Raw genomic sequence first — 26335 nt, 5'->3', positions numbered from 1 at the left:
ATTCCTTATGCAGTACTCTACTGCTTATCAAAGAGAATCATAAATCAACTACATATGGAAAATTCTTTCTGGGCTTGGATGAGGTATACTTTCAACTTGCCCCCCAAACTCTCTACTGTTCTTTTCATTCTATACTTATTCTTTCTTTTCTCTCCTTTCATATCCTAAATGAAAGACGGGATGATTTTTTTTTTCCTGCTGCAATAACTGAATGAGATCATGACCCATTTGAAGAGATGTCTGGAGGCCACTGTAATTATTTGTTACAGGTTGGTATGTAAATAGAGAAGAGGTCTTTGGGGTCTATGTGACAAGATCTTCAAGAGAAGGCTTTCCTCATGTGGGGAATAGGAATACTATAGGCCCAAGCAAGAAGAACAGTATTATTCTGGTAAGACAGGGAACATCTTTTGCCTCCCCCTCTTCTGCTGGACCCAGTGCAGGCCACATGTTGTGCTTGGGAAAGGCCTTTCTGGAAGGGCAAACCACAAGAATGCAGCCCTGCATGCTGCCTGCTGAGCCAATTGGAGCAGCAATGATTGGCCCCCAAGTGAATGTACAGATTGGATCTTCTGCATAACAGCTCATCTCTAGAAATAGATGCTCCTGTCTTTGCCACACAAAAAGCATGGGGTGAGGCAAGGATTAACATAAAGGTTTGGAATTTCAAATTCTTAAGTGGAAAACCCAAGCTGGGCTGTGTATCCCAATCCTCTTGTTGGTACCTTGTTCCTGCCACATGTGTTTTGACTGCTTTCCCAAACTGCTATTTGGCCCTGAATCTTAGGGCCCATGAAAGCAAACAGACGGAATATATTAGCCACATCTCTTTTCTAAGGCCCTTTGCTGATTATAGTTAAAGTTGCTTTGCTTTTTATTTGGAAGTTTTAACTCTAACATTTGCAAGGGGAATGCTTTGTCATGATTCCTCATGTTTGGGGAATTTGAGACATAAGTTGTTGGCTGAGTGGATGAGGTCTCAAAAAGCATTCTTTATTGAGTCTTGGCTGCAAAGATGCTGATAAGAAAGGAAGGCTGCCGCTCCTTTCCCCCTCCTCACTCTGACAAAACTTTTTATACAAATCTCAACACAGGACTGCTGGTCTTCATCACTGAATACATCTGAGGGTGAATTTTGGCTATATGTAGACACTTTAAGGCATTTGCAAAGCCATTTAAAGAAATTCAAGACTGTGAGACTACAAGCCAGTGCAGTTGAGCTCATCCACAGCAGCAAGGGCCTTTACCAATTCAAAGTGTCAACTAAGATTCTGTGACCTGCAAAATGTACCAGACACATGACTGTAGGCAGCATGATTATTTTGATAAAAACTACATAAGCAGGAATAACTGATCTAGTCTGTTAAGAAGTCAGAAGAGTAATTGTCCTTGTTGAAGGGGCAAATGGTACCTGGAGAGGAACATGAGAAGCACTTTGGGGAAACTGGTAATGCTGATAATGTTTGTTGTTTTTTGTTTTTTGTTTTTTTAAAATCGGTTATACAGGTGTTTTCAGTTTGTGAGGCTTTATCCAGCTATACACTTATAGTATAAGTGTATTGTATTTACATTGCATATTTCCATATGTATATTATTTTTTTTTAATTTTTATTGTTGGTTGTTCAAAACACTACATAGTTCTTGATATATCATATTTCACACTTTGATTCAAGTGGGTTATGAACTCCCATTTTTACCCCGTATACAGATTGCAGAATCACATCGGTTACACATCCATTGATTTACATATTGCCATACTGGTGTCTGTTGTATTCTGCTGCCTTTCCTATTCTCTACTATCCTCCCTCCCCTCCCCTCCCCTCCCCTCTTCTCTCTCTGTCCCATCTACTGTAATTCATTTCTCCCCCTTGTTTTTTTTTCCCTTTCCCCTCACTTCCTCTTGTATGTAATTTTGTATAACCCTGAGGGTCTCCTTCCATTTCCATGCAAGTTCCCTTCTCTCTCCCTTTCCCTCCCACCTCTCATCCCTGTTTAATGTTAATCTTCTTCTCATGCTCTTCGTCCCTACTCTGTTCTTAGTTACTCTCCTTATATCAAAGAAGATATTTGGCATTTGTTTTTTAGGGATTGGATAGCTTCACTTAGCATAATCTGCTCTAATGCCATCCATTTCCCTGCAAAGTCTATGATTTTGTCATTTTTTAATGCAGAGTAATACTCCATTGTGTATAAATGCCACATTTTTTTTATCCATTCGTCTATTGAAGGGCATCTAGGTTGGTTCCACAGCCTTGCTATTGTGAATTGTGCTGCTATGAACATAGATGTAGCAGTGTCCCTGTAGTACGCTCTTTTTAGGTCTTTGGGGAATAGACCGAGAAGGGGAATAGCTGGGTCAAATGGTGGTTCCATTCCCAGCTTTCCAAGAAATCTCCATACTGCTTTCCAAATTGGCCGCACCAATTTGCAGTCCCACCAGCAGTGTACAAGTGTACCCTTTTTCCCACATCCTCGCCAGCACTTGTTGTTGTTTGACTTCATAATGGCTGCCAATCTTACTGGAGTGAGATGGTATCTTAGGGTGGTTTTGATTTGCATTTCTCTGACAGCTAGAGATGGTGAGCATTTTTTCATGTACTTGTTGATTGATTGTATGTCCTCCTCTGAGAAGTGTCTGTTCAGGTCCTTGGCCCATTTGTTGATTGGGTTATTTGTTTTCTTATTGTTTAATTTTTTGAGTTCTTTGTATACTCTGGATATTAGGGCTCTATCTGAAGTGTGAGGAGTAAAGATTTGTTCCCAGGATGTAGGCTCCCTATTTACCTCTCTTATTGTTTCTTTTGCTGAGAAAAAACTTTTTAGTTTGAGTAAGTCCCATTTGTTGATTCTAGTTATTAACTCTTGTGCTATGGGTGTCCTATTGAGGAATTTGGAGCCCGACCCCACAGTATGTAGATCATAGCCAACTTTTTCTTCTATCAGACGCAGAGTCTCTGATTTGATATCAAGCTCCTTGATCCATTTTGAATTAACTTTTGTGCATGGCAAGAGAAAGGGATTGAGTTTCATTTTGTTGCATATGGATTTCCAGTTTTCCCAGCACCATTTGTTGAAGATGCTATCCTTCCTCCATTGCATGCTTTTAGCCCCTTTATCAAATATAAGATAGTTGTAATATTGTGGATTGGTTTCTGTGTCCTCTATTCTGTACCATTGGTCCACCCGCCTGTTTTGGTACCAGTACCATGCTGTTTTTGTTACTATTGCTCTGTAGTATAGTTGTAGTATTGCTCTATACCGCCTGATTCACACTTCCTGCTTAGAGTTGTTTTTGCTATTCTGGGTCTTTTATTTTTCCATATGAATTTCATGATTGCTTTCTCTATTTCTACAAGAAATGCTGTTGGGATTTTGATTGGCGTTGCATTAAACCTATAGAGAACTTTTGGTAATATCGCCATTTTGATGATGTTAGTTCTGCCTATCCATGAACAGGGTATATTTTTCCATCTTCTAAGATCTTCTTCTATTTCTCTCTTTAGGGTTCTGTAGTTTTCATTGTATAAGTCTTTCACCTCTTTTGTTAGGTTGATTCCCAAGTATTTTATTTTTTTTGAAGATATTGTGAATGGAGTGGTTGTCCTCATTTCCATTTCAGAGGATTTGTCGCTGATATACAGGAATGCCTTTGATTTATGCGTGCTGATTTTATATCCTGCCACTTTGCTGAATTCGTTTATTAGCTCTAATAGTTTCTTTGTAGACCCTTTTGGGTCTGCTAGGTATAGAATCATGTCACCTGAAAATAGTGATAATTTAAGTTCTTCTTTTCCTATTTTGATGCCTTTAATTTCTTTCGTCTGTCTAATTGCTCTGGCCAGTGTTTCGAGAACTATGTTGAACAGAAGTGGTGAGAGAGGGCATCCCTGTCTTGTTCCAGATTTTAGAGGGAATGCCTTCAATTTTTCTCCATTCAGAATGATGCTAGCCTGAGGCTTAGCATAGATAGCTTTTACAATATTGAGGTATGTTCCTGTTATCCCTAGTTTTTCTAGAGTTTTGAACATAAAGGGATGCTGTACTTTGTCGAATGCTTTCTCTGCGTCTGTCGAGATGATCATATGGTTCTTATCTTTAAGTCTGTTGATGTGGTGAATAACATTTATTGATTTCCGTATATTGAACCAGCCTTGCATCCCAGGGATGAATCCTACTTGATCGTGGTGCACAATTTTTTTGATATGTTTTTGTATCTGATTCGCCAGAATTTTATTGAGGATTTTTGCATCTAGATTCATTAGAGATATTGGTCTGTAGTTTTCTTTCTTTGAATTGTCTTTGTCTGGTTTAGGAATCAGGGTGATGTTGGCCTCGTAGAATGAATTTCGAAGTTCTCCCTCTTTTTCTATTTCCTGGAATAGCTTGAAAAGTATTGGTATTAGTTCTTCTTTAAAGGTTTTGTAAAACTCTGCTGTATACCCATCCGGTCCTGGGCTTTTCTTAGTTGGTAGTCTTTTGATGGCTTCTTCTATTTCCTCAATTGATATTGGTCTGTTTAGGTTGTCTATATCCTCCTGACTCAATCTGGGTAGATCATATGACTTAAGAAATTTATTGATGCCTTCACTATCTTCTAATTTATTGGAGTATAAGGATTCAAAATAGTTTTTGATTATCTTCTGTATTTCTGAAGTGTCTGTTGTGATATTGCCTTTTTCATCCCGTATGTTAGTAATTTGAGTTCTCTCTCTTCTTCTCTTCATTAGCATGGCTAAGGGTCTGTCGATCTTATTTATTTTTTCAAAGAACCAACTTTTAGTTTTGTCAATTTTTTCAATTGTTTCTTTTGTTTCGATTTCATTAATTTCAGCTCTGATTTTAATTATTTCTTGCCTTCTACTTCTTTTGCTGTTGTTTTATATTATATTTTTCAATAAAAATAATTCACTGAGACTCAATTCTGTGTACATTGACAGGCATTGTCTCCAACGTGTGTAGATAAATAGGAAACAGATGGGTGTTTATAATATGCTATAATTTCTTGTGTAAGAAATATATGTAGGGTCATAACTGTGTGCATGGAACATCTTTGGAAGAATGCTAGCAAGAGTGGTTGCCCCAGGGTGTCTGGAGACAGGTGGGAAGAGAACTTGCCTTTTACTCCATGTCTTTCTTTGCCTTTTGAATTTGGTATCATTTGCTCAAGTATTTTATTCAATAAAATTCATCATTGGAAGTTAATTAGTTAATAAAGAAGACATCATGTTAAATGAAACTAGTCACAAAGTGACAAATACTGATTCTGTTTATTTGAGGGACTCAGTGATCAAATTAATGGAGATGCAAAGTAAGATTGTGGTTACTAGGGATTGGAATGAAGGAGGAAATGGGTTATCATTTAATTGGTACAGAGCTTCCATTTAGAAAGATGAAAAAGTACTGCAGGTGGATAGCGGTGATGGCTGTATAACATTGTGAATGTACTTAATGCCCTGGACTGTATGCTTAATTAAAATAATAAACTTTATGCTGTGTGTATTTTGCCAAAATAAAAATCAATTATTAGGGCTGGGGTTGTAGCTTAGAGGTAGATTGCTCGCCTACCATGTATGAGGCACTGGGTTCGATCCTTAGCACCACATAAAAATAAAATAAAGATATTGTGTCCACCTATAACTAAAAATTAAATATTTAAAAAATCAATTATTAAGGCTAAACAATCATTTAAGATTAATATAAGTTATATATATCTTATGTATATTTACATCATATATAATTACATATATTATACATTGACATAATGTATAAACATTATGTTTAATGTATCTATACATTAATATGAATTATATATCTTATAAATGTAATTTTATATCATAATTTATATGTTTATACAATTATATAATTTATATTAAAAATATATAATATAGGCTTTGCCTTGTGAGTTGTATGATGTGAGGAGATGTTTTAACACTAATTTTTCTTGGCTTTGGGCATCAAAACTGGGACCTCGTGAATACTAGGCAAGTGCTTGACCATGGAGCCATATCCCTAGCCCAGTGTTTAATCCTTCTTGAGTCTCTATTTCTTTGTTTTCTTATCTCAGAAGTCTGATAGTATTACAAAGTTGTTGTAAGAATTAAATGATAGATACATGTAAAATGTTTAGAATAGTCCTTAGAACACAAGTGCTTAAGAAATAGTCATGATTTTTATTGTATATTATGAAGTACAAAGCAAATTGCAGGATTCCATGTATAATACCAACCCATTTATATTTTGTGGATAAAATGTGTATGTAAACCTGTATGTGCTCATCTAATGTCCTCACTTATGCATCCATCATTTGTTCAGCAAATCTGTGTTCCAGGCATTATACCACGGTCTGGGTGGAGAGTGGTAAGTATGGAGTGTCAGGGTAGAAAATGTGATGGTGTTACACTATTTAAATAGACAGGTCATGGGAGACCTTCCTGGTTAGGTGACCTTCTGAGTAGTATGTAGCAAAATATGGAAAGAGCCAGCCATGCAAAGATGAGAAGAGCTTTCTATCAAAAGAAGTAGCATAAAAGGCCTCTTATGGGTAAAAAGGAGAGTAATGTAAAAAAAATTTTTTTTGAAATAAACAGTCTATTCTAGGAAGATGGAAAGGGAACTGTTCATCATGGTTTCTGCTAGGGAATGGTGCTTGGGAAGGTATGGAAAGTGGGTATGGAATAGAGAGGAATTTTACTTTTCCTATTTGAATTATTTAAAACATGCATTTCTTTCTCTTTTTCTAAGAGGACACTGTTTTTTAATAATTTTTAAAATTTATTTTATCTTATTTTTACGTGGTGCTGAGGATTGAACCCAGTGCCTCACATGTGTGAGGCAAGTGCTCTACTACTAAGCTACAGCCCCACCCCAAGCATGCATTTCTTCTTAGAAATGAAAATCTGGTTGATTAAAAAAAAAAATTGAGGGATTTCAATGATTACTAAGGAATCTAATAATCTTACTTTTTTTCAAGAATCACCTTGTTTCAATTTCAGTTTTCATGAAGTGAAAGAGTATTGTAAATGTTTTCTGCTCATTGATCTGAAAGTAGATTCCAATTCCCTTTAGTGAAGCCCCTGACTCATCTCTTTCACTAGGACTATTTTGACTTTTTTTTTTGGCCATAGGACGGGGACTGGGAATTGAACCCAGGGGTAATTTACCACCTATCTACATCCCCAGCCCTTTTTATTTTTATTTTGAGACAGGGTCTCGCTAAGTTTCTTGGGGCCTCACTAGGTTGCTACAGGTGTCCTCAAACTTCTGATCCTCCTGACTCAGCCTCTTGAGTCACTAGGATTGCAGGGGTACACCATGGTGCTCAGTACTTTTTTAAAAAGACCTTTTAAATTCATGTGAGATTCTTCCTTTTTGGTTATTTCAGTGATCGACACATACAGAGACAGGTGCTCAGTCTTTCCAATTGGAGTTGGATGTAGCTGGAGGATGGGGACCAAGATAGGCTAACATCAAAGGAAGAAATAAGCACCCTGCCTGCGAGATGCCTTCAGAGCTCCCTAAGAGTATGTGCTTAACTTCTCAGAGTCTCTGCTGGGCTTCCCAGGTCTTGTCTCAGCTGGGGAGGAATACGGTTTCTCCTTCAGAATGTCCTAAAAGGTAGAGGAAGAATCTCCTTGTCAATGTGAAGTCCCAGCAGTAATTAAGACTGCTCAGACTTAAACCTTTGAATCAAGACAACCGATGACATCTTCTAAAATAGATTTCAAAACTAGCTCTGAGGGGGCTGGGGATGTGGCTCAAGCGGTAGCGCGCTCACCTGGCATGCGCACGGCCCTGGGTTCAATCCTCAGCACCATGTACAAATAAAGATGTTGTGTCCACCGAAAACTAAAAAATAAATATTAAAAAAAACTCTCTTTCTCTCTCTCTCTCTCTCTCTCTCTCTCTCTCTCTCTCTCTCTCTCTCTCTCTCTTTAAAAAAAAAAAAACTAGCTCTGAGGAAGATGCAGAATGTGTGTGTGTGTGCGTGCGTGTGTGCATGCCCACATACACACATAAAAGTTGGTCTGGAAGTCTCCTGGCATTTCCAATTCTCTAAAGTGAGCTGAAGTGAAAAAGGAGGAAAACAGAGCATTTGATCTGTTCTTGACTTACCTTGCTGATAAATTCATCCCATACACTCCAACAGGAGATATAAGGTGAACAACACCTTTTTGAACCTAGCACCCAGGTGCTGCATACCCAACCCACATTCCAATTGTCTCTCCTGCATCCCCTTCCATTATTCTCTGGACATTTGGATAACTTTTCAACCAGAAGAAAGATTTCAGTTGAAACTTGACGTCTTTCTAGATATGCCTCTTCCCCTTATATTGCTCCCCTTCCCAGCCTGTTGCTGACTTCCCCTGTGTGGCATGTCCTGAGTCCTCCTCACCTAGACAGCTCACATCCAGCAGTGGCAATCTCCTTTCAGATTGATCCATGCAGTCCCACTCTAGCAAGACTTCCCCTCTCCTCCACCACTTACTGTTTAGAAAATATCACTCTTTGTCAACAGAGAGCAGTAATATTAATTTTAATAAAAAAACTAGTATTTGTGAAACACGTATTATATTTCAGGCAGTATTCTAACTATTTTCTAAGTATTAATGCAATCTTCACCACAATCCTCTGAAGTAGGTATGGTTATGGTTATTGTACAGATGAGGAAACTGAGGCACAGAGGCTAGCTTCCTTGGTTTGCCTTTCTGCTAGTGGTCTCTGCTCCCTGAACAAGCCAGCCATTCTTTGTGCATTTGGTGGGTGTCTGCTAAAGGGGTGGGGCTCTCTTGATCTCAATTCCTCATCTACTTTCACATCCTGAGCAAACAAAAAAAAAAAATTGTCCCCAGATTCCTCCTGCCAGTTCCATCTGTGAAGCATGTGGGCCAGTGTTTGAATAAGAATGACTAAAGGGGAAAGCGGTTTTATGAACTTCAGACTGTGAACTCAAGGAAGAATGAGTCAGGCCTCCACATTCCTGAAATACTTTCAGGAGGCTCAGTGACCTCAGACAATAAGAACCTAAAGCAGAATGTCTGTGGGAGGCCCCCTCACCCCCCAAGGAAGAACACTCTGGACAGCACTCTGCCCCACTGCATTTCTTCCCCGTGCCTAGTTCCTGTGTGGCTTGTGAGGCTGAAGGATATCACCAGTCCCGCTGATGATATCCTTGCTTTTCGTCCACCTGGAATGCCTTTCCCTAGACTCTTGTCAGCTAAGCTCCAAGGCTTAGCCCATGTGTGGCCTCCTCCGGCTGCTTCAGAGGGAAGCAGGGCTCTGTGGTCTGAGCTCCATCCATAGGACTTTGAGCACACCTGTCTTACCACCAAACTCTTGGCCCCAATGAAAAAAGTGGCATGCAACATGTCTACACACTCTTTAAACCAACTAAGGTTTGCAACAGCTCCAGGATTGAGGAACAGTGTGGTCCTGGGGAAATAGTTCCATCTCTGGCCTCAACCATGCTATGATACCTCCCACACCTCACATTCCTCCTAAATTAAAATGATTTGTTTTATCTACCTCTCCCATTCATGGTAACGTCCCCAAATACAGGGACCTTTAATCCCAGCCATTGCTCTCAGGGAGGAGTAGGCTGAAAAGTTAAATAAGTTTAAATAATCGTGGACAAATCTTTCTCCCTGACTTATATCTGTCTATTCCTTTTCCCACAAGTTTAACCCCAAGGTTGGCCTGAGGTATAGCAATCCACAAAGGGAAAGTATCAGTCCAAAAAAAAGTGCTTTATTGTGTTTGTGTTTGTGTGTATGTTTGAGCAAACCAGAGGCTGCTGTGCAGGCTGAGTTCACCCCACAGGAGAATTAGAGAAGGACTGTCCCCCAAGGGGAACATTACCTCAGGAGTTCTTCCAAGATCTTTGAATAGGGAAGGAGTAAAGTTTGTCCTTGGGCCTATTTTGTGGATAGAAAATCTAGGAGAACAGATTCACAGGCATGTGAATACTCTAATAGCTGTACCACTTTCCAAAAAGAATAAAAAGAAAAGGGCAGATGAGGAAGTAAAACTAACTAGTCTATAGATTATTGGTCTAAGGCCAAAAATTTAGATCCTTCAGTCTCCCGCCCCCTAAAGAAAAGTACTATCAGCTGTGCACAGTGCATTCTTAAGGCCACTGAGATTGGCCATAGCAACCCTGCTGAAAAAAAAGATCTCAATCTGGATGTGAGAGATGTGGATTCTAGTCTCATCTCTGGCACTATGGAAGTTGGTGGCCTTGGCCATTTCACATAATCTGTGTCACCTCATCTGTGTCATGAAGAGGTTGGGCTGGTGATAAGGTGAACTCACATCCCTTGACTCCTGCTCACTTCTGTTCTCCTGTCATTCACCCAAACATTTTTCCAATGACCAATTCGAGACTTGCCCCAGCCTCTGCTCCCTTAAATAACAGAGCTATCACCCAGTAGTTTCACATTCCAAGAGAGGAAGCAGGGGCATGCACCGATACAGGTGGATATGGTATACAACCAAGGAAGTGGAATTGGAGATTGAAATGTTTGCAGGCTCTGCAGGGGAGGCCCTCTTCCCCCATGCCATCTTTACCTCTATTTTAGCCTACCAGCCCAAGCCCCACCCCTCTCCTGCCTAGTGGTAACATTTCCCTCATTCTGGCTGACCAGTGAAGCTGCTTAAGGAAGCTCAGTACCACCATCCTAACTAGAGGTGTTCTCATTCTCCTTGCGGCACCTGCCAGATGCTTTCTGTAACCTCCCAGGTAGTTAATGATCTCCTCCTGGGCAGAAGAGCCCTTTAATAATTTACCAGAGTAGATAAAGAGAAAAGCATAGTTCTCTACTTGGAGGCCAATTAGCTGGCAATCCAGACAGTATGAATGGAATTAAGATTGACTTCAAACTCAACATTTTTTTTTCCTGTATAGGAAGCCTGCCTTATAGCTATGTATATGAAGTCTTATCAGAACCTTCTTTCAGATATGTAAACATCCCTACTGTATGAACACTTTAGGGCTCCTTCACTAATCAGGGAATTAGCTACACAAAGATAAAAAATCCAAAATACCCTAGAACAAAATGAGATTAAAACATGCAAAGAACTCCAATGATATTTTTTCTTTCTTTCTTTTTTTTTTTTTTTTTTTTGCATTTCTCACTTTAGTTCCTTATTAGAATTTTAAAAACATGTATGCATGGGAATTATGATTCTTTAAGTTAAAATGTAGATTCAGACCGCATGGTACAGTGGAAAAAAAATGCCTTGAAACTGAGACCTAGGTTGAAATCTTGCCTTCAGCTAACAGTGAGACTATGAGAAACTTCCTGAGGTTCCCAAAATCTCACTTTCCTTATCTCTAAAATGGAAGCATTAATTCTGTCCTTGGGATTTTTATGATGTGAACAACAACCTGGCACACAGTATATAATACATGGCTAGAACATGCAGTGAGTGATGAGAAGCTACAAGAAGAAAGACACCGGAGAAAGAGGAGTCATCTGGGACATTCCAGCCTAAGCCAAGCTCCTGGCTGAGTGAGTAACCTCATGCCTGGCTGAGTCTCATCATCCAGTGAAATTGTGGCAAATAATAAATCATTGTTATTTTAAGTCACCAAATTTCAGAATGACTTGTTATGCAAATGTTAAATCCTAAGTTTATGTCAAGGGAAAGTCAACAATACAAGCAGAAACAACAGATTCTCCTTATAGAAGGTCATCTGAAACAGACCTTGAGATTGTAGTTAGCTATAAACATTGACATGCTGCCAAGAAGCTAAAGGCACGCTTACCCTGACTTCGTGAAGCAAATGAATTCGTTAATTAACTGCACAATTATTGAATGCCTGCTGGTCACCAAGTTTTGTGTTAGGGAATGAGGATACTAAGAATATTAAGGCTCAATTCTCATGGACCACTTTGTCTTCTTACATTCTGAGATTTAATTGTACATTTGTGTTGGGAGCCGTGTGAGTCAGCTTCGTATTACTGTAACAAATACCTGAGATAGGTGACTTAATAAGGGAAAAGGTTTGTTTTAGTTCATGGTCTCAGAGGTTTCAGTCCACGGCCATTTGGCCTGTTGTTTTGCACCCATTGTAGCACAGTATGTCATGGTAGGAGTGTGGGTGGAGAAGACCTGTCTACCTCATGGCAGCAAGGAAGCAAACGAAAAAGGATGAGGCAGGGTGGGAATCCCAAAATCACCTTCAAGGGCATTATTGCCCACCCCCATGAGCTAACTTTCTTCCACTAGGCCCTACCTCCTAAAGTTACCACTACCTCGCCATAGTGCCGCAGGCTGGGAACCAAGGGTTTAATATATGGACCTTTGGGGGACATTTATCCAAATCATAGCAAGGGCTCTAGAGAGTTGGAGATGGGTGTGCAAATAAATGAACACTTCAGGTTCCCTGAGGGAGCTGATGGACTTGCTGCAGGTGGTTCTCAGGGAAGATCTGGAGATTCTCTTAACCCTCCAATATCCCATTTTTAGAGTGACTTTGACAAATGAAGTGTGTCTGGCATCGAGTAACCAGGGAAATGAAAGGCCTGAAGACCAGATGAGGAAAGGAATAATTTATAGCCACTGTATTTATCCTAGGGGCAAAACAACAAAGAAAAGAACATTGATAGTGCAGCTGGGTATGGAGCACTTAACGTCTTAAATATGACATTTGAAAGGGGGTTGAATTTTATTCTGAGTAGTGCTGAGAGATCCATAAACAGTTACCAGAAGTCATAGGGGAATGGGTTTCCAGTTGATATGGAAAAGAATGGCTAATCCTTCTGGAGCAGGAACTGCAGAAAGAGACCAAATGGGCACCAGCTCTGCTAATGTCAAAGGCCTACATCACTCTTGCTGAGGAAGTGGGAAAAGGATTCTGCCAATCAGTGGAGTCATGATCCTCTAAGTCTCTCCCAAGTGTAAGATCCCGCAATTCTTCCGTCTACTTCTGTCATCCTTATTCTGATTAAGTACTATTATGATATTCAGCAGTTGAAACCTACCTGCCAATAATGAGTACAAGAATTGTCTACACATGATGACAAGGTTCAACTCCACCTCCAAGAACTTAGCTCAGGAGATTTAGCCCAGGGATTAGGGATAGGAGGAAAATTAAAGCTTCAGATACACAGCACTGACTCTGGTGTCTCTCACCACTTTGAAAGGGTCTGTGAGAACTTGTGTTTTCTGGGGATTACTTATCATGCCCTGCAGGCAGACCTAGAGAAATAGGTCAGGCAAATATGAGGGTGCAGATTTAATAAGCATGTGACCAACAAAGAGGACTAAGCAAATATAATGAAATCACCTGGCATTTCTGAGTATTACAGCCCTGTCCTGGAACCTTTATTAGGGCTCCTAACTAGCTGTCTCCTACATCTCACCCTCTAGGTTGCAAAAACTATCAGGGAGAAAATCTTTTCGAGGATGTTGGCCCTCATTTCTCGCCATTGAGTGCAGTTGCATTAACAGCACCAGGACCAGAGAAGGGACTGCAGACTTTTAGGTTTGTGAGAAATAGGAGTCCTTAGAGGTCAAGTTAAGGATTCCCTGGAGAGGGACCTTGCAATGATGGATCCAGCCAAGGAAAGCTTTCCATCTCACTGTCAGGAGCACAGGGTAAGAGTAGAGGGGGACTGCAGAGGGCTCTCTGGCTGACCACTCCCTGGGTTCCCCATACTCATCACACCTGTGCTTTTACACATCCTACCCCACTTCCTAGCTGCTCTTTCCCCTTCTAATACTCAACTTCCAGATTTTGCCCCATGTAAAAGCTCCCCAGATCCCCACTCAAGGTAGCTTCAGAACCATATTGTATCTTGCAGCACAGGTCACTGTAAAGAGACTGTGAGTTCTTCAAGCCAGAAATTGAGTCTTGTTATTCTTTTTATCCCCCTAGGAGGTGGTTCAGAACCTGAAGTGTCACTGATGTTCAGACCACATGGCTGAATGCAGGGAGTATGCTCCCTTCCCCTCTGCATGCATGCAACATGCTCACTTTGCTCAGCTCTGGGCAGTGCACACACATGCACTGTCTCTCTGGGCCATCTCACAAAAGTTGGAATACAGCTCTTGTTAGGGATAACTTCATTCTAAAGGAAACGAAACAAAATGAGGATGCCATTGGCTCCCTCTATAACAGAGGAAACTGAAAACCTGGAGGAAGGGGTTTGGTCTAACTGGGAGCTGAGCAGACTAGAGACCCTCAAGGGACAGAGGCCAGTCATGGCAAAAACCCTTCAAGCCACTGACTTAGCACAAAGCCTCTACTGTGAGGAAACTCAATATGAGGGTGTGCCTTGCTCTAAGGGAACAAGATATACAAACCCAGAGTTATGAAATAGATCTGGGGTGGTCAGTGACTTTACAAAAGAGCTTGCCAGCGCTGTCTCTACATACCAGCTCCCAAAGTCCACTGAACCTGTGATTTTATTTTCAGAAGTTTGATATTACACACTGGTTTTCAGGAGAAACATAAATAGGGCCCCAGGGACCCAGGCATAGCAGCATGTCTGGCTGTAGCTTGTTGCCCAGGCCTTAAGGTAAGTGAGCCTTGAACTACTCTAAGTGCTGGAGGAGCCATGATGGGAAAGCTTTCTCCCCATACATCTGAACCCAGTCTAGACTCCAAGAGCTTGGCTGTTTCTTATGTTCTGTGTTCAGAGGATAAGAAGCATAGAGTCCAATCTGGACCTTCCCATCACTACTTAATGAGCTGATTGATTGCTCAGTGCACTTACCTGTAGGGAGAACATAGGATTTGTATCATCTATTCACTGAGTAATTCGTTCATTCGTTTACTGTGTACTATCTATATGCATGATACTGTGCTAGGCCTAGCAAAGTAAAGGAGACTGAAAGATGTATTCCCTACCCTCTAGGAATGCACAGAATAGGACACACAAACCCCTAGACTTCATTGATTCTACACAGTTTGGGTTTTTTTTTTTTCTGGTTCTTTAACAGCTCTGAAATCAGAATACATCTTACTGTGGAGGGCATTTCATGTCTTCCACATGAATAGGGTATATGAAAATGCTAAGCAATGGTTAATGATATAGGAGTCCAAGTGAGATTTGATGTTTTGAAGTTAAAATTGACCTTCTCTTCAAACATACTTCATGGGTTTCCTTTTTCAGAGAGGACAGTCAGTAGCTTAAAATTAAGTTCCTTTCCACAGTTATCCAGGGAAGTGGCCTCACCATTCCTCTCTGAGAGCAGGAAGTAGTGGTGGCTTGTTCTTGATTCCTATATATACAAGCCATAAGGAAGCCAGAGGTACAAAGCAGAGGTGGGGCTGAGACATGATGAAATTGGTGTTGGTTCACTGACTCCTTGATTACAAGTCCTTGGTTATCTGTACCTCCCAGGCCCTCTTGTAACACTTAACCTATAACAGGAATAAGCAAGTGTGTGTGTGTGTGTGTGTGTGCACGCGCATGCATGTGTGTACATATTTAGACATACAGTTATATGTAAGTGAATAATTCTGTGACTAGGTCAAAAATTTTATTACAAAAAATGAATTGTGACTGCTAATCTTGGCTTCTTGGCCAAAATCCAGAAAAATTCTACCATCTATCTAATGTTACAGGGGATTTCTTCACTTTCTTTTTTTGGCGTCCCCATTCCTCACCCAAAACAGCAGTGTCTTCTGTTGCTGGTGCTGAACCAATGCCATGTCCTAGTTATTTAAACGACTGTGTTTACATAGCATGCCAAGGGACCTGGCATCTAACTTACGAGAGCATAAAGAAGAAAGTGCAGCTTCCAGGCAGAGTCAGAAGATGAAGTATGTTCTTAAGAGTGTATCAGATACTTGGAGTGTTTTAGAACATGAGTATTGGCAGAATAATATAGTCCAAATCCTCGAATTCAGTTATTACTAGCACATAAAAACTGTGAATTACTTTATTATTCTTGCCCATACGGAACATAAAGACAATCGCTGTGTAGTTGTGCCTTCTCTTGACTTGGATCTTGAATGCTACCATGATAGTTCTGTTGTACCTATAGGAACAGATGAGGTTTAAGGATCCAGTATGAAGCTGTCCCTAAGGCCTTTTGTTTATATGTTACATTAGTGCAGGCTTTAGCACATCAAGAAAGCTGAGTGCAGCTAGTGGTAAGCACAAGCAATATTCTAGGAGGAACCGGAAGCTATTAAGGGGCTGGCCACCTGCAGGAATCTGACTCATGGCACAAACACAAGAGCGTCAGGTGGCAGAAATTAAGTCATCTAGGCCTCTTCTCCCTGGGCTCTTTGCCTTTGCTGCTGGGTCCAAGCAGTCACTGGGGCTGCATCAGGTCACACACAGTGGCTCAGGCCTAGGCTGGGTCCTGTCAGCCTGAGACCAAGTTGTCATGTTGAGGCTGTCGTAGGGGCAGCAGGCTGTTCCTGTCTCCTGCTGTTGTGATGTACTGGCTTGTTCAAACACCCAGCTCACAGCTAGTAATGCCAATGCTAACTCACCTTATTGAGTTCGCAGCTCTCACTATTGTAATGGGGGATTTCCAAAGGTAACCTGTCCCCATCATCAAGGCATGTGTTCCCTAGGTCCATGCTGAGGGCTGTTTTTATTCTTGATGGCTATAAAAACTAAGATGCAAAAAAATGGTGTTACTATCCAGGTCTAACCCAAGGCTATAAATTTGCTGACTTTGAGATTACTCCTAGGCTTCAAATACCATAGCATTTTCCAGTTTGGTAGGTGTCACTAAATAGCAAACTCCTATTTATCCTTCAAAACTCAGCTCAGATGTTTTGTTCTCTGTGAAGCTTTCTCTGGCCACCCTCTATCCTCTCATTTCTCTAGGTACTCTGGCACTGTTACTACACATCAGGATTATTTGAATACACTGCTACCTCTGACATCCATGTAGCCAGGGACCATATCTTATTATTTCTTTTTTTTTTTTTTAAGAAAGAGTGAGAGAGAGAGAGAGAGAGAGAGAGAGAGAGAGAGAGAGAGAGAGAGTGGGGGGGGAGAGAGAGAGAGAGATTTTTAATATTTATTTTTTAGTTTTTGGTGGACACAACATCTTTGTTTGTATGTGGTGCTGAGGATCGAACCCGGGCAGCATGCATGCCAGGCGAGCGCGCTACCGCTTGAGCCACATCCCCAGCCCCCTCTTATTATTTCTTTGTTTGTCAACCATGTCTGGTAGACCTATAGCCTGTCATGTATATACTTAGTAAATGTTAGGAAAATGAATGAAAGAATTATGTTCCTGCCAAATATTTGTTTGTCGGTCCATTCACTCACATCTAAAAGTAAGTTTTTCTCCTTTGCAAGTGGCCATTACTATGTTATTTATAAAGTCCATAGGCATCAAAAAGAGCCAAGTGTATCATTGAGGATGGTTTTAGCTGCAAGTAACAAACAGCCTAAGGAAAATAGCTTACATAATAGGGGTTTATAATCACACCCAATAAGAGAGCTGGGTGATTCAGCAGCTCAGGTCTCTTCAGAGATCCAGAGGCTTTTCTCCTTCCTCCTCCACAATCCTCAGAATGTCAGTGATATCTCCTTCCTTGGACCATGCCCAGCAAAGAAGAAAGATATTTCCTCTCCTGGTGTCTTCTTTTTCTTATCATGTATAACCTTTCTTGGGAACTTCCTCTCCCTGTCCCAGATTTCTCCTTCAGTATCATTGATCAATATTAACTCACAACCAATCATTGACAGGGAAATGAGACCAGGATCCTGGTGAACTAAGCCAGCCCTGATGCAATTCTTGGGGTGCAGGTGGAGATGGTATTGCCTTCCCTGGATGCTTGGGAAGGACATTATCCAAACAAAATTGGGGTCCTGCTAGCAAGAACTCAAGGAAATGAGGCATTGGCTGTCAGTGGGCATCTAACAGTGTCAGACACATTAAGTATTTAAATAAATTTTGGCACATTAATAATAGAATGAAAATCTTTGAAACTATCACAAACACTGAGGGAGAACTACATGAGTCAACATTAAATTACTTCCAAGATACAGTAAACTTAAAACTCTTGTTTTAGTTAGCTTTTTTGCTGCTGTGACTAAAAGGACCCAACCAGAACAATGTGGAAGAGGAAAAGTTTATTTGAGGGCTCACAGTTTCAGAGGTCTTAATCCATAGAAGGCCAGCTCCATTCCTCAGGTCTTGAGGTGAGGCTGAACATCATGGTAGAATAATGTGGCAGAGGGAAATGGCTCACATGAGGATCAGGAAGCAGAGAGAAATATACACTTGCCATATACAAATATATACCCCATAGCCACACCCCCCAAGGAACCACTTCCTCCAGCCACACCTGCCTGCCACCAGTTAACACTCAATTAATCTCATCAGGGATTAATTCACTGATTAGATTAAGACTATAACCCAGTCATTTCTCCTCCAAACTTTGCATTGTCTCACACGTGAGCTTTTGGGGGACACCTCACATTCAAACCATAACAACTCTGTAGTCCAATTTTTTTTATTAATAAAATCCAGGTTATTCACACCCCAAAACCTTTAAGAATGTACACTATACACTTAACAGTGGCTCTCTGTGCTTGTGTGTATGTGCAGAGGAGGGGAAAGTGTTTACTAGGGATCATCTTTATTTGTTTTTGTTGTTTCTGCTGTACTGGGGATTAAACTCTGCCACTGAGCTGTATCACTAGCCCTCTTCTTACTAAGTTGCCCAGGCTATCCTCAAATTTGTGATCTTCTCAAGAAGCTGGGATTATAAGCGCAGGCTACCACACCTGGCTTGGGATCTTCATTTTTTTTTTTTTTAACATTCTATGTTTTTTGTAAAAATTTGTATAAGTATGCTTTCCTTTTCAAAGGCAGAGCAACAATGAGCAATGAGAAAACTCAAACATTAAGAAACATTTTATTTATTTTTTAAATTTCAACCTATCTTTTCCCAATGTTTTTCATTTTTTAAAAAAATTGTTTAGTTGTGAATGGACACAATGTTTATTTATTTATTTATTTATTTATTTATTTTTATGTGGTGCTGAGGATGGAATCCAGTACCTCACACATGCTAGGCAAGCGCTCTACCACTGAACTATAACCCCAGCCCCAAGAGACATTTTAAATGGCCAAGTATCATCTTTAATGCAAAAGGTCAGCTAAAGACATGGGCTCCTTTCCAAGTACAAAGTAATTTTGGAATATAGGAGAGACCTTTCAGAAAGTTTGCCCATGTACACAGAACTTAAACTTCTACCATAGATAAGCTCCTTTATTTTAACTAGCAAATCATCTTAATAGATGATGCAAGTTTTTACCATGTTGAATCATTCTCCATTTGCTCGGAAAATGTGTCACCCTTAGAATGGGATACTGAAGAAGCTGACTCACCTCTAGTATTCCATTAGCAGAAGTCTTCTCTGGAGCCATGTAGACACTAAGACCTTTCTCATAGCCAGACCTCCTTTTAGCTCAAGTACCATCCTGGGCCCTAGAAGCTTCTATCAGGGATTACTCTCAGAGAATAAGTCCTCTGAGATTTCACCTTCCACTCTGTTACTGGCTAACTGTATCTACTTAGGCAAGTCCTCCAACTCTTGGGAGTTGATGATGCCTCTGAAAAAGATGAGTATTATTTATTTGGAGAAAGGACTTAGAGTTGTTAAAAAAAAAATCTATATGCAAACTCCTTGGCTATCTGTAGCAATTCTCCTGGGAACTCTCCTTGGTTACTATAAAAATAGGTGGTTAAATTCAGTGCAGGTTCAGGATGCAGCCTGTGTCTTTGATTAACTTATCCAGTGTCAGTTGGAAGATGTGACATGGTATTATAAATGGAATAGGTTCATGTCTCCACAAAAATACATAGATTGGAATTGTAGAAAGAAACTGGGAGATGGGGGAATGTTTTCAGCAGCATGGAGATTTGAAATGACCTCTATTTCTACCTGGGTTTAGAAAAACATTTTCAAGCCTCAAATTATTTTCTAAGCACTTTCATAGTAAAAGGGATGGTCTAGGTTGTCCCTTTTTAGAAACAACTTGGATTTTAAAAGAACAACTCTTCCTACCCTTCAATATCTTCAAACACACACACACACACACACACACACGAGTTCTTCATCATTCTCCATGCTAGTGAATTGCAGAGCATTTGCTTTGAAGGTGAAAGCAGACAACTCAGCTCCCACCATGTAGAAGTTGGCATGTAGAAACTAGTCAATTATTGCCCTAGTGTATGAATTTTTCAAAAAGAAGTGAGAAAGTTTGACTTTTTTTTTCACCTCCCAGTTTTCAAATATTGGCAACCAATCCAATTTCTATAAACCATGTACAGGCTGAACAAACATGTTTATTTAACACATTTCACCTGAGCCACCAGTTTGGACCTCTGTTGGAAGGCAATGTAGAATTCTCTCTCTTCTCCAGTAAAGCTCAGGAGATGCCATAAGGTAGCTCTCAAATTCCTTTCAAATCCAGTCTTGGATGGTATCACTCTTGAGGGAGTTTAGACTTAGTAGAGAAATAGGCATTAAATCCCAGTGTGGCCATGATATTGTCACAATGGAGATTTGTATGAAGGGCCAAGGAAGGTGCATTCTTCATCTGTCTCGGGCTGTGTGGAGTGATCAACTCCCTCCTGTGTCCATGTAGAATGGGAGAAGGCCTTCTCCAAAACTCTTCAGAGGATTTCTCTAATGGAAATGGGAAAGGTGTCTCTGGTTATTTCAGAAATTTTTACCTTAAACACAAAAGCTTTTAAATGGTTTCCAACCTATTTATCTTTACAAACATTTGAGGTGACAAGTCCTCCAGGATGCTCTCCTTGGTCCCAGCCCTAAGCAAGTCTCCTGTATCTTCTTCTGTCCCTCATTATGCTTGATACAGCATATTTTTTGGCTACATGGTACAGACTACCAGTTGTCTATTCTCCTATCTCTATTCTCCTATCTCTGACTTTTGGTTAATGCTTGTCAGCCTGGAATAAAAACCATGTTTCCTAGAATGTGCCGTGAGGTGAACTAGGGAACCCAGGCCAGGAATGGTGAAACAATAAGATAGCAGAAACTGTTGGTGTGGTGGTGCACACGTGTAATCCCAGGGGCTCAGGAAGCTGAGGCAAGAGAATTGGAAATTTGTGATCGGCCTCAGCAGCTTAGCAAGGTTCTAAGCAACCCTGTCTCAAAATAAAAAGGGCTGTGAATATGCCTCAATGGTAAAGCACCTCTGGTTTCAATTCCCAGTTCCAAAAAATAAAATTAAAAAAAAAAAAAAAAAAGATAGCAGGAATTTTAGTCTCTTTAACCTTGGAGTACCAAATCAGCTCTGCAATGTCTACCTGGATTTTCACATGAGGGAGAAATGAAATTGTATGCTGCTGAAGCTATTGGTTCTTGGGTTTTCTCTTAGTTGTAGCTGAATCTAATATGAGCTCATTTTTGTTTACATGTGTGTCTCCCTTCCTACAAAGTACAAGATCCCTGCTTTCCTGTCAATGACAACACAGTACTATGTCTGGAACATAGTGATGCCAGGCAAGTGTCTATTGACTGAATGTATGAATACAAGAAAGAAAGATGTCTAACAGTTGATTAGGGCAAAGTCCAGGGTAAAGTGAAAAAAGACTTTGCCAGTGGAAGGATGATGACTTGTAATTTAACTTCAGCTTAAGACAACATTAATTCTATAAATTAATGAGCATCTTTTTTATTTTTTTACTTGTTCTAATTAGTTATACATGAAAGCAGAATGCATTTTGATTCATTGTACACACACGGAGCACAACTTTTCATTTTGCTGGTGCACACAATGTAGAGTCACACCACACATGCAGTTATGCATGTACCTAGGGTAATGATGTTCATCTAATTCCACCATGTTTTCTACCCCCGTTCCCTCTCCTCTCCCCGTCTCCTTAGCCCAATTAAAGTTCTTCCATTCTCCCCCACAATCGCCCCCATTATGGATCAGCATCCACTTATCAGAGAAAATATCAGGCCTTTGGTTTTTGGGGGATTGGCTTACTTTGCTTAGCATGATATTTTCCAACTTCATCCATTTACCTGCAAATGCCATAATTTTTTTTCTCTTTTAATGCTGAGTAATATTCCATTGTGTATGTATACCACAGTTTCTTTATCCATTCATCTGTTGAAGAGCATCTAAGTAGGTTTATAGTTTAGCTATTGTGTATTGAGCTGCTATGAACATTGCTGTGGCTGTGTCACTACAATATCCTGATTTTAAGTCCTTTGGGTATAGACCGAGGAGTGGGATAGCTGGGTCAAATGGTGGTTCCATTCCAAGTTTTCTAAGGAATCTCCATACTGTTTTCCAGAGTGGTTGTACCAATTTGCAGTGCCACCAGCAACGTATGAGTGTACCTTTTTTTCTACATCCTCACCAACACTTATTATTGCTTGTATTCTTGATAATTGCCATTCTGACTGGAGTGAGATGAAATCAGAGTAGTTTTTTAAATTTTATTAAAAAACCATTTCTTATTCTAATCCGTTATATGATAGCAGAATGCATTACAATGCATATTACACATATAGAGCACAATTTTTCATACTTCTGGTTGTACATGAAGTTTAATCACACCATTTGTGTCTTCATACATGTACTTAGGGTAATGATGTCCATCTCATTCCACTATCTTTTTTACCCCCAGACCCCCTCCCTTCCCCTTCCACCCCTTTGTCCTATCTAGAGTTCATCTAATCCTCTCATGCTCCCCCTCCCAACCCTACTATGAATCAGCCTCCTTATATCAAAGAAAACATTTAGCATTTTGGTTTTTTGGTATTGGCTAACTTCACTTAGAATTATATTCTTTAACTCCATCCATTTATCTGCAAATGCCATGATTTTATTCTCTTTTATTGCTGAGTAATATTTCATTCTGTATATATATATCACATTTTCTTTATCTATTTATCTACTCAAGGGCATCTAGGTTGGATCCACAGTTTAGCTATTGTGAATTGTGCTGCTATAAACTTTGATGTGGCTGTGACCTATAGTATGATGTTTTTAAGTCCTTTGGGTATAGACTAAGGAGTGGGATAGCTGGGTCAAATGGTGGTTTCATTCCCAGATTTCCAAGGAATCTCCATACTGTTTTCCATATTGGCTGTACCAATTTGCAGTTCCACCAGCAGTGTATGAGTGTGCCTTTCTCCCCACATCCTCACTAACACTTATCGTTGTTTGTGTTCTTAATAGCTGTCATTCTGATTGGAGTGAGATGAAATCTTAGAGAAGTTTTGATTTGCGTTTCTCTAATTAATTGAGAAGTTGAACATTTTTTCAAATATTTGTTGATTGATTGTATATCTTCTTCTGAGAAGTGTCTGTTTAGTTCCTTAACCCATTTGTGAGCATCTATTTTATTTCAGGCACAATGTCAAGTGATGTTTTGATGGTGGTGCAAAAGATAGACAAAAATGTCAGCTCTCGTCCAGGTTGTTCTTCAAGCGAAAAACATAATAAACAAACAAGAACATATGAGGTAGAGCTATGTCCTATGATAAAAATAAAACTTCATGATGGAATGAACTACATTAGACTGGGTGGTGATGGAAAGTTTTAATAGCAGGTACCATTTATGCTGAGACCTGAAGGACAAGAAGTCCAGATCAGGAGGAGGGATATTTGAATCAGAACAGTTAGTACAAAAGGCCTGAAGTATCTTTTGTTTAATTTTTTTTTTTTTTTTTAATCAATGAAGAGGCAAAGGCCTTTGGAAGCATAGGGAGTGAGGGTGAATGGTGACTGGTGGACAGGGTCCAGGACCTGGATGCCAAGTAAGAAGCTAGACCTTATTACAAGGGCAATGGGAAGCCACTGGAGCCTTTAAGCCAAGGATTGACATATTCTGATTTACATTTTTAAAGAGTCACTCTGGCTCCCATAAGGAGAATTGATTATTGGAGGGTAATGACAGAAAGCAACAATGTTTTTGTTATCTGTTTCTGTATAGCCACATCTATAACTTACTACCTTTAAGTTACTATATTTTCTCACTGCTTTGTGGGTCAGGAACTGTGAGAAGGATTCAACTGAGCAGTTTATCTCTGATTCATGAGACATCAGTTGGGGTGACAGAAGCTGGAGGATCCATTTCCAAGATGGTTTCTTCTTGCACAGGTGTGATGCCCTTGTGTTTCTGGACTTTTCTCTTCTTTCATGTGGCAACTCATTTTCTAGGCCCTATTCATGTGGCTTCTCACAGTCTGCTTGTCTCAGGGAAGTTCTACTTCTTACATGAAAACTCATTTCTAAGGGAAAGGAATCCTACCCAGTATTCTACCTGGAACTGACCCCACAATACATTAATTATTTCCTTCATGCTCATTAGTCAAAGTCATCAAAGAGCTCAACCAGATTAAAATGAGTGCAGAAATAGACCTCATCTACTCATGAGGAACAGGGTCACATTACAGAAAGACAGAGTAGGGAGAGAGATACTGTTGAAGCCATCTTTGGAAAATACAATATTTCACAAGTGAAGGGCTACTCCAGTAATTCAGGTAAGAACTGATGGCCACTTAGATTTGGATGTTTGCACTAGAGAAGAAAAAGGTATGGATTCCAAAGAATATATGACAGGACACATGGGAACTATAAAGCACTAACAAATGCATCTGAGTGTTTGTCAATTGAACTGCACCGTGTAAGATTACATGATGAGTGTTATCCACCACCAACAGAAGTAAGTCACAAATATATCTGATCTATTCATAGGACATATACATGATTCTCATGCTTCAAAAATGTGTTTTGTTTTAAAGCATTGGTTGTTAGGGCAAGGAGTTGATGAAGCCTGGATATCAGAGGTATGCGATGAGGTAAAAGTATAGACTATGGAGGCCAGGGCTTGCCATGTCCTGTATCTAAGTGTGCTTCAGAGGATAAAGAGGGTCTAGCAACATTATATTTTCAAAGGCTTCATGGAAATGAGTGTATGTGACCACAGAAAGATCTGGGTGGTTTTTACTTCACACATTTGGTTACTTGAGTAGACAGTTCTTAAGGAATGCACCAAAGAGTGTATGTGAAAAAGGAGCATTTTGGGGGAAACAATATTGCTGGGAGCTCTTTTCCCACTTTATTATATGACAGAATTACCCAGAAACTTGCCCAGATTCACCCAGTGAATTATTGGTAGAGCTGGTGCTAAAACACAGGAATCCTGATTCCACTATGGGATTCTTTCCACCGCATCACCTGCCATTCTGCCCAGAACACAGCTTTGTTCTGTTCTTTGGTCATACTGAGCACTTGCTATATTGCTCAAGGGACTTTTAAATAGTGCCAGAGGCTATTAGAAGAGGTTGTGAACAAATCGAATCTGTTTCCACTACTGGAAAAATAATTCTAAAATATGCTTTGCTAATTTTACTCAGTTGCTTCTCTCTGAGGAACAGACAGTACATAATGTTCATGTGAAACATCCTTACAGTGAGACCACTTCCTGTGTGGCTAAATGTGTCACAGAATATTTTTTAAAATTCACAAATGGCCTAAGATTCTGTCACCCTATAACTCTCTGTTCTTACATATATTACAGCCAATGTTTGTACACGCAACTTCTATTTTATACATATGGATGCATGATTTTTATTTTTATTTTCTCAATAATGGGGGCAGAGCTCTACTTCACACATGGGTAAAAATTTATATATTCTAAACATTGTAATTTCATTTCAACTACTTTTAATTTCTTCATTATTTAGCCAAATAAAATAATTTGCTTCTATTCATTTTTTTTTAAAAAAAATTGATTACTCTGATTGTAATTGGCATTTCTGCCACCCTCTTTCTATTTACTGGGATGAGATTAATGGCCCAAAGACCAATGTTTTCCCATGTAGGTTTTGTTTCACATTTGAGCTTATTTGAACAGTTATTACCTCCCCACACACTTAAAGGATCTATAAAATATTGCTCCTTGATCCCTGAATAAGAAGCAATTTGTTGGCTTTAGTGTTGGAAGGCAATACCTTGGGATTGGTGCCTGGGAATGTGTAAATCTTGCCCGTGGATTTCGCTGTCTGTTCAACAAGATTGCACCACTAAAACCTCACACCTTTATTATGTTTCACATGTTATATTGCACTGACAAGTTTAACTGCATCCAAAACTTGGGCCAGGTGGTGTTTAAATCCCAAATACCTTAAAATTAGAATGCCTCGGGCAAGAAAAACTGACTATTCAGTAGGCACAAGTTGTAATATTTCAGGCAGAACATGTCAAAATCAGCATTTTGACCATAGATTTTTCTAGCACATTTACATTAACCTTTATGCATCTCATAAGGGTTTTAAAACAGTTGCTTCAACAGTGTTTTTCTGTTGGTCTTCATTAAATCATCAATATTAATTATTTTGAAAGTCCCTTT

The sequence above is a fragment of the Marmota monax genome, unplaced genomic scaffold (assembly GCF_021218885.2).
Source record: "Marmota monax isolate L192 unplaced genomic scaffold, Marmota_monax_Labrador192_F-V1.1 WCK01_AAM20220418_F8-fsc00046, whole genome shotgun sequence".
Lineage (NCBI taxonomy): Eukaryota > Metazoa > Chordata > Mammalia > Rodentia > Sciuridae > Marmota > Marmota monax.
This window is presented reverse-complemented; position numbering follows the sequence as displayed.